The sequence below is a fragment of the Geospiza fortis genome, unplaced genomic scaffold, assembly GCF_000277835.1.
Source record: "Geospiza fortis unplaced genomic scaffold, GeoFor_1.0 scaffold194, whole genome shotgun sequence".
Lineage (NCBI taxonomy): Eukaryota > Metazoa > Chordata > Aves > Passeriformes > Thraupidae > Geospiza > Geospiza fortis.
Genome location: NW_005054322.1, coordinates 7,437,759 through 7,449,056, shown reverse-complemented (window position 1 = coordinate 7,449,056; position 11,298 = coordinate 7,437,759).

Here is an 11,298-nt window from a genome sequence, read left to right as displayed (position 1 = left end):
TGCCTCTGGTGACAAGTTCAGCTCACACCATTTTTAGATGAAGCTGTAAATCAACATTATATTATTCATTGTTTCACTGTAGGCTAAAAATGCAGTTAATTTTAATTTTATTCTCTTCACCCATTCTTTTGTGTCCTTTTGCATCTTTTTTTGTGTTGTCCTGACACACTCTTGCATTAGGTGATTCTAATTGTGGCCATCCTCCCCCTAGCCCATGCAGCTTTTCCCTCAGGTGTCCTTGCTTGTCTATGTTATGATTCCCTCCTCTACCATGCTGCCCAGAGACACGTGTCTCCTACTTCTAGATGTTACCGTTATACTGATGGCTTTCATTTCTAAGCTGGAATATGAAACTAACACTCCTTTTTGGAGTGAAGTTCACATTTTTTCCCCAGAGAGAGATAAATTAAAAAATCACCAAGAAATCATGAGTTTGGAAAAGCTGCAGAAGGATTGTTTTCCTTTGTGGACCTGTGTAGACAAGGAGCTATAGCTTGTTGCTGTACAGACTGGGGTACTTTTTGTGTTTTGTCTTGTTTGCATAGTGATCCTGTAACTGTAGCTCCTTAGCCACCACTACAGATTCCTTATATTGTTATTATGAACGCCTTAGGGTGATCTGAGTTTTGGTGAAGAGATCTGGGACAGTAACCCAGGAAATCAGAGGCAGTTTGAACTTGCTGTGACATTTCAAGCATTGCACTTAAAGCAAATACTTTAGTTTAGTTTGTGTGTTTGCAGTGAAGCAAAGTTATAATATTTGGAACCTCCAGGGGCAAGACCTTGATATGCTTAACACCAAATTTCTCTGGAGCTCTTCAACACCACCTGCATCTCCGCCAAGTTTAGTATTTAGGCTCATACTTGGAAGACTGCTCCATCATGCCTATACAATTAGGTTTGCAAGCCAGGAAGATGTCAGAGAGGATTGATATGAGCTGTGTTCCCAAATGTGTTTCATACTGTGGTGGGTATGAGCACACTCTGAAAGACTCTTAACACAGGGTAAAGGTCCCCAGCTTATAAACAGCTTCTCTTCATCAGTTCTAAATAATCAGTTCTAAATTCCAAGAGATCTAAACTCTTGTGCTTTAATGTCCATTAAAGTTACTTTCCTCCTTACTAACCTGTTAATACATATTAATTTATGTTCAGCTTGGGCCCTTTGGTTATCACTGATGTCTTCTAGTTATTAATTTAATTCTAATCATATTCTTCTCCCCTGACCTCTTTCCATCTCAGCTCAGAATTTCACAGTCGAAACATCTTGTATACTTGTACATGGATAAAGCAATTTTCATGTACTTCATGGGTAAGCCATGAATTCTAATAACTAAGGATTTCTGAAAGATTGCAATTCAAACAGGATATATTTCCACTTGATTTGATTTTTCTTTAGAGTTGACATAATCCAAGGGAAAGTAAAATTTATTTAGCAAGATTTTTAATACTTATGGAACTTAAAATGTTTTAACACAATTTCTGGTTGACTGACTCATGTCAATAGAAATTCCAAGTCTGTTTAGAATACATAAAACGTGTATGCATCCCAAATAAAGCCTAAAATTATATGGCTTAGATCCAGCTGGTTTTATATATAATACAAAATAATAAATAAAAAAGCTTGAAAACTCTAAAGGAGCTTTAAAAAAAACCCAAAAAAACCTTATTCAGCCTTAGAAATTAATAGTTCCTGCGACCATCCTTAGAAAGATATACAGAATGCATTTAATGTTTAGATATCCAGAGAAGTTACCTGTAAAATCACCAAAGAAGATTTGAGGTATCTAGGTTTAATTTGCTGTATGACAGATGCTGTTTCTTTCACCTTAGTTTCCTGTGGAAACTACATTGTCTTAGATAGATATATTATTACCAGGTTTCACTTCTAGTGCCCTTCTAGTATCTGGTTGTGTCATATAAAAACTAGAGGAAAGCAGAAGGAATAAGAAAAGGAGAGACAGTGAAATCAGTTTAAATATATTATTAGAAAAATGTAGATAATAAAGTACAGCTGGACTATTTACATAAATTCAAATTTTGCATTTACACACATGAGCATGAAAATCTGGATTGAATGAAAAATTATTGTTTCACATCTAAGTGTTTCTGTAAAAAGGGAGTTAATCTGGTGCGAAAGTGAAGCTTTTCTTGAAGCAGTGTCAATGAACGGCACAAGTAAGTTGGGAAGCCCATCTCAGGGAAAATCTCACTGACACAAAATCCAAACTATGGGGAGAGCAGCACCGCCACTGACAAAAACCAGAAAGTGCCCTATGAAATTCGGAAGTCCAAAGAGATTTTAGTAGATTTGGATCTTATTTGAAGCTGATATATGAACTATGAGAAATCAAGTAGCTGAGGTGACAGCGGAAGTTCCGATTAATTGATTCTACACTATATTTCATCAAAATGGGTTATCCAAAGGTTTGGGATAAAATAATAAATACAGAGAAATGCAGACCTGTGAAAGCTTGGGGATACTGAAATTTGACTCTTCTGTGTCTCTTGTGGAGACCTTTATTTCAGTGTGTTCCAGGGCTTGAGCTCTCTGTACCAGTTATGTATCAAAGGCCAACCTGCTGCAAATACCTTTGACTGGCTCTACCGCCAAAAGCTGGAAGGACCAAACAGTGGAAATGTAAAGTGCATCTGGGCAGTATTTGTGCCTGGCTCTCAGGCTGTGATCCATGAAGATCTCTTGAATAGATTTTCGGAGTTGGACTATTTGGCCTCAAAGTCCTAGACTGTGAACCCTTGAGCTTTTTGATGTATGGCCATGAAGAGACATTACAACAGGAGAACATTAAACCTGATTTCCCATCTTATGAAAAGGAAGGAGTTTTGCTGAGGGTAAACTTAGGTTAGTCTTATTCTGGTGTGGTCTAAATGCTTGAAATAGGAGATTAGTACTTTTGGATACTTGGATGAAAGCCTAATTAGTCATAAAAGCCTGTGAAGAAAAACTGGAGGCCAAAGTTTTGGCCTTTTTTTTCTTTTCACCCACATATTTGAGAGCATGATCTGTGGAAATATTCTAGAAGAGTGAAATTTTCCAACAGAACAAAAGAAACAGAACTGCCCCAGTGAGCAGAGTAGCTCAGGAACACAAGGTATTACTCAGGTCCCCAGTGAATATAAACTTGACATGGAAAGAAAAACTCTTGAGATTGTTTAAATGGTACTACCATGTGACAGAAAGTTATCATTTATCCAAAGTTACTGAAAAGGAAAAACATGATGAGAATAGCTAAGAATGCATGATCTGAGATTTAACCAGACTGTAGTGCTGGCAAAGACTTTCTGAGTCATGAAGTCCATGTTCTAATTACTGCAAAATGCTCCACCAGTTTATATAATGTAATTAAATTATAAGCTCCAATGCAAAACGATTTCATTTTTTTTTCCCCAAGCCTACTCATTATGAATGGCTGTTTCAAAACCTGCTGGAATGAGTCAAAGCCTTTTGTTTTGCAAGCTGAATTTATCACTGGCCTTCTCATATCCATTTCTTCCTTGGTCAATATTACCGTCCAGCCTATGCCCCTCCTGAGCCATGCTAACCCTCACAGTAAAATTTCACAGATAACAACAGAAAATTCTTCCTACTTTTGTCCTGGTTGGATAAAAGTGCCTTTCCTTCTGTGAGGTAGGCTCTCCCTTATCTCATAAATCCTGGGGCCTTTCTCTTTATGTGCTGTTAATTAAAATTCTACATGCCTTTAGTGACTAATAATAATTTCATTTTTTTAAATGCATACTCTTATACCATGCATTCTTTTATTTTATCTCATTTCATCAGTTTTTCCCATAGTTTTTCTTTATTCTCTGTTGGAGTGGAGCTTTTTTCTTAATGGACTCAGACATATAGATTACTTGAAAGTGGTAAATGGGCATCAGGAGCAGCTGCAGCTAAGAGTCAGCTGTTGTTTTAGTCAGCTGAAAAACGTTGTGGAACTGCTTTATGTACCAGCAAACTACATGTGTAACCTGCTTAGGAATGGAGAAATGTTTGTTGACTTAATTTCTGAAGCAGAGCATAAGGGACAAAGTGAGAAACGGGGCAAATAATAATCACACATTAGTGACACTACTGAAAGTTTGCTAAGGGGTTCGAATGTCAGGTGAAAGGTGTTTGATGCTGTGAAGTAATATCTGTTTTAGTTCCTTGCAGGATGGGAATGACTGGGGCTTCACTTTGCTTTAATTCTGTTGCAAAGAAATAACTCTGTAACAAAGACCCTTGACTCAATTTTCAGTTTTTCTTAGTGAAAATTACTTGGTAGACCTTGAAACTTGGCTAACCACATAAAACAATTTGGTGTTGTGCTTTTGCCTGCTTCTAAAAAAGGTGATAACTGAAGGGATATGGAAGCAAAACAGAACAGATAAAACTTGGAAGCTGGATTCAGCTGAACTCTTTGCAGTATGTTTGCACGGCCCAGCTCAGGGCTCTGAGGACAGCCATCTCTGAAGGTGCTGGCTTGTGGCATTGTAGGGGTCAGTAGATCCAGCTGGGAACAGCAGTGTCATCACAAGGCAAACCTTTACTTCAGTGTTGAGTACAAGAGCGGTGCTTGGGCAGTGAGATCTGAGTGAGCTTTCTGCTGCCAGAGGGAGTGCCGGGAGTGTGGAGGGCAGGTTCTGTCTATCTGCACTCACCCCGAGATCTGCTTCTTCACACTGCCAGAATGGCAAAAGATCTTGGCCCCTGGAAAGAGATGACACATTGCATTCTTTCTACTCCATGTGTTTAAGGGTCTTAGTGTTACATGAGATACAACTTCAGCTGCAATTCTTTTGGTCTCTCTGTGCACTAAAAAAATTTTATCCTCTCATTTGAAAGCCAGAAAGTGGAATTTGATGATAAGCCATGTAAGCAAAAAGAGTGAGCCTGAGAGAGAAACAAAGAAAAGTGGACCTTGCTGTCAAACTTCTCATTGTGAAGGGGAAAATGATAAAAGAATAATTAACACACAATAAATTAGATCACATTATTTTGAAGGTAATATTTTGGGGTAAGAGTGCAATTGTTTAAAGACAAGTGCTTGTATAATGATGGTGAAGTGCAAATGCTGGGTTTTGGCAGTTGTATATCTCTGTTCAACTTGCTTTTATTTTTGATTGCCCATGAACCAGTAAATACATTGTGGGCTTTCTTTCTTGCGAAAAAAGTTCTGGATTCAAGTAAAAGATATCTGATAACTTATTCCAAATCATATCACAGAATCATGGTGCTGAAGAGATCCAGAGAAAAAGCATTAGGAAAAGTTGCTTGAGGCAAATTTTATCCTTGCCTTTCTTAACCTGTCAGAAAACCCTGCTGACTTCTGAGAAGACAGAGTTTCTCTTTAACAATCAAAATATAATTCCACTCAAAAAACTCACCTCAAAGACAGGTTCTTAAAATGCTCCATGTCATTTTCCCTTCTTTGTATTTGCATACCTTCTGCCAATGTCCTCCATTTGCTCTACAGTAATAACATGGGGTCAAATGAAAGCTTTTGGGAAGCCCAAAAGACAAAGGGGAGTCAGAAAAGTTTTGATCACATTGAAATGGAAGTCAGAAATCTTTCCATCAACAGCCCTCAGTAAGATAAAACTGTCTTCACACTGGCAGAAAAAATTCCTTAAACAGCAACTGTTAATTACATTCATGATTAATCACCAGCCCTACTTTGCTAGGGTCTTTATTGAGGTTTGGCAAAATCAGAGTAAAGAAGTCTGGTTTCACTGTTTACTTCATTGTGTTACTGTATCAAGAAGGTACATTTTGGTATTCTGATCCTCAGATTTCCTCTTAGAAATTAATCAGTTATTGGAAGAGGTTATTTTCACCTTAGGTATATTTTTAATGAAATTATTATGGAATCTGAAATTAATTAGAAAAAATTCATTATTTTTATTCAATGAGGTTAAAAGTGTGCTTTTCAAAAGGAATACAGACAGAATTTGGCTTAAAGTGTAGCTTATAACATTCCTCAGGTATTATTTCATCTAGCATTTGGAAACTAATAAAAGATCTTTTAACAGAAGAGTTGGGTTTTTTCCCCCCTAAAAATTAGCAAGAGATCTGAGAAAAGGGGCACTTCCAAACACATTGATTTAACTGCTGGAGAGTGTCTTTACTGGCTCATTGCTGCCAGGAACAAGATGCTATTGTGTTGACTTGGAGTCATGGCAGGAGAACACAACAAAGACAGACAAAACATTGTGTCACGCTTTGTCTGCAAAGGTTTTAGAAATTTAGGAAGGGAATTCTTCTCTCTTCTGATTTTTACATATCTTCTTGTTCACCTGCTTTTGAATTTATTTGGTCAATGAATTTAAAGCAAGTTTTCCTGTTTGAAAAAAATTCTTTATTAACATATAGACTTAGAAATGGAATTTAAAGTAACTTCTGGGCTAGTTGTGTAAAGTTTCAGTTGTAAAGTTGAAAGAAGAATCTATAAATATCTGATGTTTTACGGCAGTAAAAGTAGATGACTATTTTCAAAATCAGGCTAGATGTATGATTCTTGGCCTTACTTAAAAACATCTTTACTCCAAATCTCTCAATTTCCACATAATAATAGACATAATGATGGATACCTCCCTACTGAAGCGGGTCAAACCCCCTTAAGACACTCCTACTGTGTAACATCCAAAGTGGTCTGCTCTTGAAAGTCCCCGTGCACTGCAGCCCCAAATGCCCTGATTGTGTCAAAGGCACTTTTGTGTACATCAGACACAGCAGAAGACTTCTTAGCACCCAATTTAAGTATTTCTTCCTTTAGTTTAAAACCATTCTCTCTTGTCCTATCACTATCTCCCTGTGTAACAAGTCACTCTCCCTCTTTTCTATACCTCCCCCTCTAAGTAGAGGAAGATCAGGAAGGCATAAAAGTGATTTTAATAATGAGAAAAATGGTTTAAAAAATGTGGTCTTCTGAACAGGGAGCTCACCTAAGTAATATTTTTTCTTAAGTATAATCATATGAATGAAAACATATTTTCTGTTAATTTCTCAATATTTTTCCTAAACTCTTGGTCAGCCAAAGGAAGACATTTTCCCACACTCATTATATTTTTGGAAATAAGTTCCTAGGTATAGTAACAAAACTGAAAAGATTTTTAAAAATTAAGAGAAATATTGAAAACGGAAAATTTGAAATGCTTTATTTTGAAATTATTAAACAATATATACTTAAGAAAATTTTATTTTTTAATAGCTACACAAAAAGTTTTCAAGATGCTGAATTTGTATCTTTTTTTTCTGAAAAATATGTGTTTGAAAAAAGTTAGCCTTATTTCTTACACCTCAGCTGACATATTTCTGGAGCAACGATATAGGATCATAAACTGGTGGGAGTTGTGGCCTGTTTCTATTTTCATTAGCTGACATAAAAAAACAGTATAATCCACTGAAGAAATAGGTCTTAGGTAAAAAACTCTCTATGGTTCTGCATAGCTATTTATAAATCCACAGGAAGTGCATAATTCATTGTTTTCACAGTCAGAAAGCAAAGCATTGGGGAAAACGGAGGGCATGGAATTGTAAGTTTTACCAGTTCTTTTTAACACACAAGCTGTATCGTACTATGTTTTGTAATTTGTATAAATGTGAAATATAGCAAGGTTTATGAGGAATCAGATTCCCTCCTAGTGTGGATAGAAAACTGTCTGAAAACTGTTGTTCTGCTCCCAGGGCCATAAGTGCCATGGGAGGATGTCACTCAGTAATTCTAGCCACATATAAATACAATTTATTTCAAACTAATTGTTCAATTATAGACATTACAGAGATAAAAAATAAACCAAAGCAGTTGCACTTTCAGTGTTTTGCATATATAACAAGGCAGCCTTACCCCATTGGCATAGAAATGTGTTTATTCCTAAACACAACAAATGGTCCTCGTGTCAAGCCCTTGGTGATTCAGTGGTGGCAGATAGTACCAGCAGCAGGGCTTGCTAACTCTAGAACATAATTCCCCACAGTGTAGCAGGTTTTTAAGACTATCCAACAGCTTTCTCATAATTTCTTATAACTTGAGGTCAGTTTTGAAGATGCTGCAGATTTCTAAAATTTTGTACTTTCAGCTGTGCATGGGCAGCTGTTTTGTTTTTTTTGCCTCCAAAATGCAGCAAGAGCACCACATGCAGTCACCTGCTCTTGATGTCTGGAATCACAGCTGACAATTACACAGGCTCTGGTGCTGGGCAAAACAGCTTCAGCTTAGTTTCAGCATTTTGAAGAGACTGGGAGATGAAGTAATGACAGGGAAAGAATTAAAGATCTGCCAAAATACTTGAAACAGCTGACATTTTAAAACTGCCTTAGGCAAAGTTTCTCTTCAGATGATGTAGTAGGAAGCACAGTGGAAGTGCTCTAATAATCAAAGTGTGCAACATTTTCATCAAGGAAAAATTCTCAGCATTAAAACCAATGTATGCAGTCCATATCTGGCCCAAGTTTCTTAAATTATCTGCTGCTAGATTGAAAAAAAATCTGGATCTATGCTTACATTTGAAATAAAAATCTAACAGTTATACTAACCATAAACAAATTTTTAATATGTAATGCTTCTTAGCTTGCTATACTTCACTGAGAAATAGCACAGTTAATGGAGCTATCTAGAGATTTTAAATTTCCCTGCATCTTCCAGCAAGTTCTTTTACAAATTGCCTTGAAGTACATAAGTATTTTAAGTTAACTTTATAGCTCACAGTATGAAACTAAGGAGAACATTCACAGTGAAACAAGTAAACTCTCCTTGTTTTTACATTTTAAGAAAATATTTAGGCTAATATTTAGTTTTCATAAACAGTATTTGTTTTATAAATCCTAAGTCAAGTGATGGATCCACACAGCAAAATGCAGAACCTTGTAGAAATGTTCTCACAGCTCATGGATACATGAGGAACATTGCAGAAATATCTGCAGAATAAAGAATTCTTGGCAAGTGCCCCTGTCAAACAGAGGCACAAAAATGTGATTTTCAAAGGGTTCTTAAAACCTTCAGGAACTCAGATACAACATGATCTGTCTAGCCACACACACAGCTGTTTGCTGATTATAGTGAAACTCTGCAAAGCAACTGCATTTCTGCAGTGTTTTCCTTCTCCAGCATTCTGACCATGTGTATGCTGACCCAGCAGCCTCTCATGCAGATCTTGCTGCGGTTACCTGCGATGCCAGATGGGGCTGGGACAGTTTTTAAGATCTATTAGAGGGGTGGGGATGCTGGTATTCTGAGTGCCCCTCACCTGGCCACAGATCCTTTGTTATGCAAAGGGTCGACATTTCACAGTCTCTTTTCTGGGTCTCCCCCAGCCCGGAGCTCAGCCTGTAGCTCACACTGAGATACCTGCTCTGAATGTACTCCTCAACATAGATTAGCAAGGTTAGTATAGAGATTGAGGCACAAGTGAGGGCAAATCAGTTATATGGGCTATGGATTATAAAGACATAAATTGTGGCATTCACATTCTCTGAAAAAATCCCTTCGACCAGGATTTTTCTCCTGAAAAGCTGAGAAGCCTCAGAGAAAAGCAAAACAATTCTTATCTCATTTGCTTCTCCTCTGTTTTGCTCGTATGGAACGTGTTTGGAGATTATTTACCCACAGGTGATTGTTTCATTGGATTCTGGTATGAGTTGTTTTGACTCTTTGTCCAATCAAGTGTAATGTGTCAAGACTCTGGAAAGAGTCACGAGTTTTCATTATTAGCTTTTTAGCATTGAGTAAGTATCTTTTCTGTAGTCTTTAGTTTAGTATAGTATTCTTTAATATAATATAGTATCATAAAGTAATAAATTAGTCTTCTGAGAATATGGAGTCAGATTCATGCCTTTGTTGGGACATTTCCCAGCAAATACAATAATAAGATAGGTAAAAAAAAAATAAACTTTTCTTATGAAAATAACTTGAGGACAGTAGAATTTAATAGTAGTGAACAAGACAATACACATGTTTCTAACTAATATTTGTGATTTCAATAGAAAAATATTGATAAACTAAAGATGCAGGATAATGATGTCACATTTTGAATTCTGGGAATGAAAAACTTTAAATCTCTTTAAGAAATAAGTGCAAGAAGTGTATGGAATTTATATTCATGTTAATTAAAAAAACATTGTGAAAAAGATGTTGTAACTTCATGGGATGATGATCAACCACAGAGAAGGATATAAATAGCAGAACTAAAGTATAGTAGAAGTTTAAATCCTAGATGGTCAAAGAAAATTTTGTCCTGGCTGTCAGAATGCATGGGTAAAAAGTGTGAAATTCTGAAGAGGAAGGATGAGATGAACCTTGTCATTGTGAGACAGAAAGTGGTGATTCCTGGAAATTTGATATTTGTGTTCCTACAGGTGAAAACAACTGTAAGAGGCAAGGCAGAGGTATGACCCTCATTTTGATGTTGAGTACAGCAGCCATCCATGCTAAAGAAAGATGATTTCAAACTGGATGAACTGCAGGAGTCTGATTGCCATGAAGCTGGGACCTACAGGTAGATCTCTGATCATTGTCTGTCCAGTTGTAATCTCTCTGGCATACCACAGAGAAGAGGCAGCTGCAGAGGACTATCCAACTGCACTTGCTGATGCCTTGAGCCTTGGGATCTGTGTGTGCTTGGTCTGCTGGCAGTCTAACAGCGGTAAACAGCCTCCAGGACTATCTGGAGGCAGCCCTGCCTGAAGCAACACGTGCAAACTCACTGCTCACACACAGCAGGTTCCTATCTCTGCGACCTCCACTTGGGTTTTAAAAGGAAAAATGCGCCATGTCCCAGGGTAATGTGGCTTCACTGGGTGTATCTAATCTTCTTACAAAATGTTTGCTTTTAAGCATATCAAGTCCACACAGTCAGGAGTTCTGAGGAACTTACAGTATAAACAGACAAATTAATTTTGTCTTAAAAATTCCCTTGCAGATTACAATTCCATAAAAAATGTTAACGGATGTCATTTGAGATAATTTTCTGGTAATGACAAACAGAATGAGTATTTGGAGCACCTTTGTTTGCTTTGTACAGCAGTCTTTATATCCTGGATTATTAAATTGAGATAAATGAGTCACGTTAGAGGAATAAGAATTAGAGCTTTAATTAGCTCTGCTTAAACAGATTTCTTTTTTTTTTAATATACGCTTATCATGCCATACAGTTATATCCTTGATAAAGCACACCAAGGAAAACCACAAAGACAACTGGAATAATCACTGCTGGACAGCCAGGAGCCAAGTGCAAAGAAAAACTGTGATTTCATTTGGCTCTTGCTTTCCCCTTCTGTGCCTCTCTTTTTCTCTCAGAATC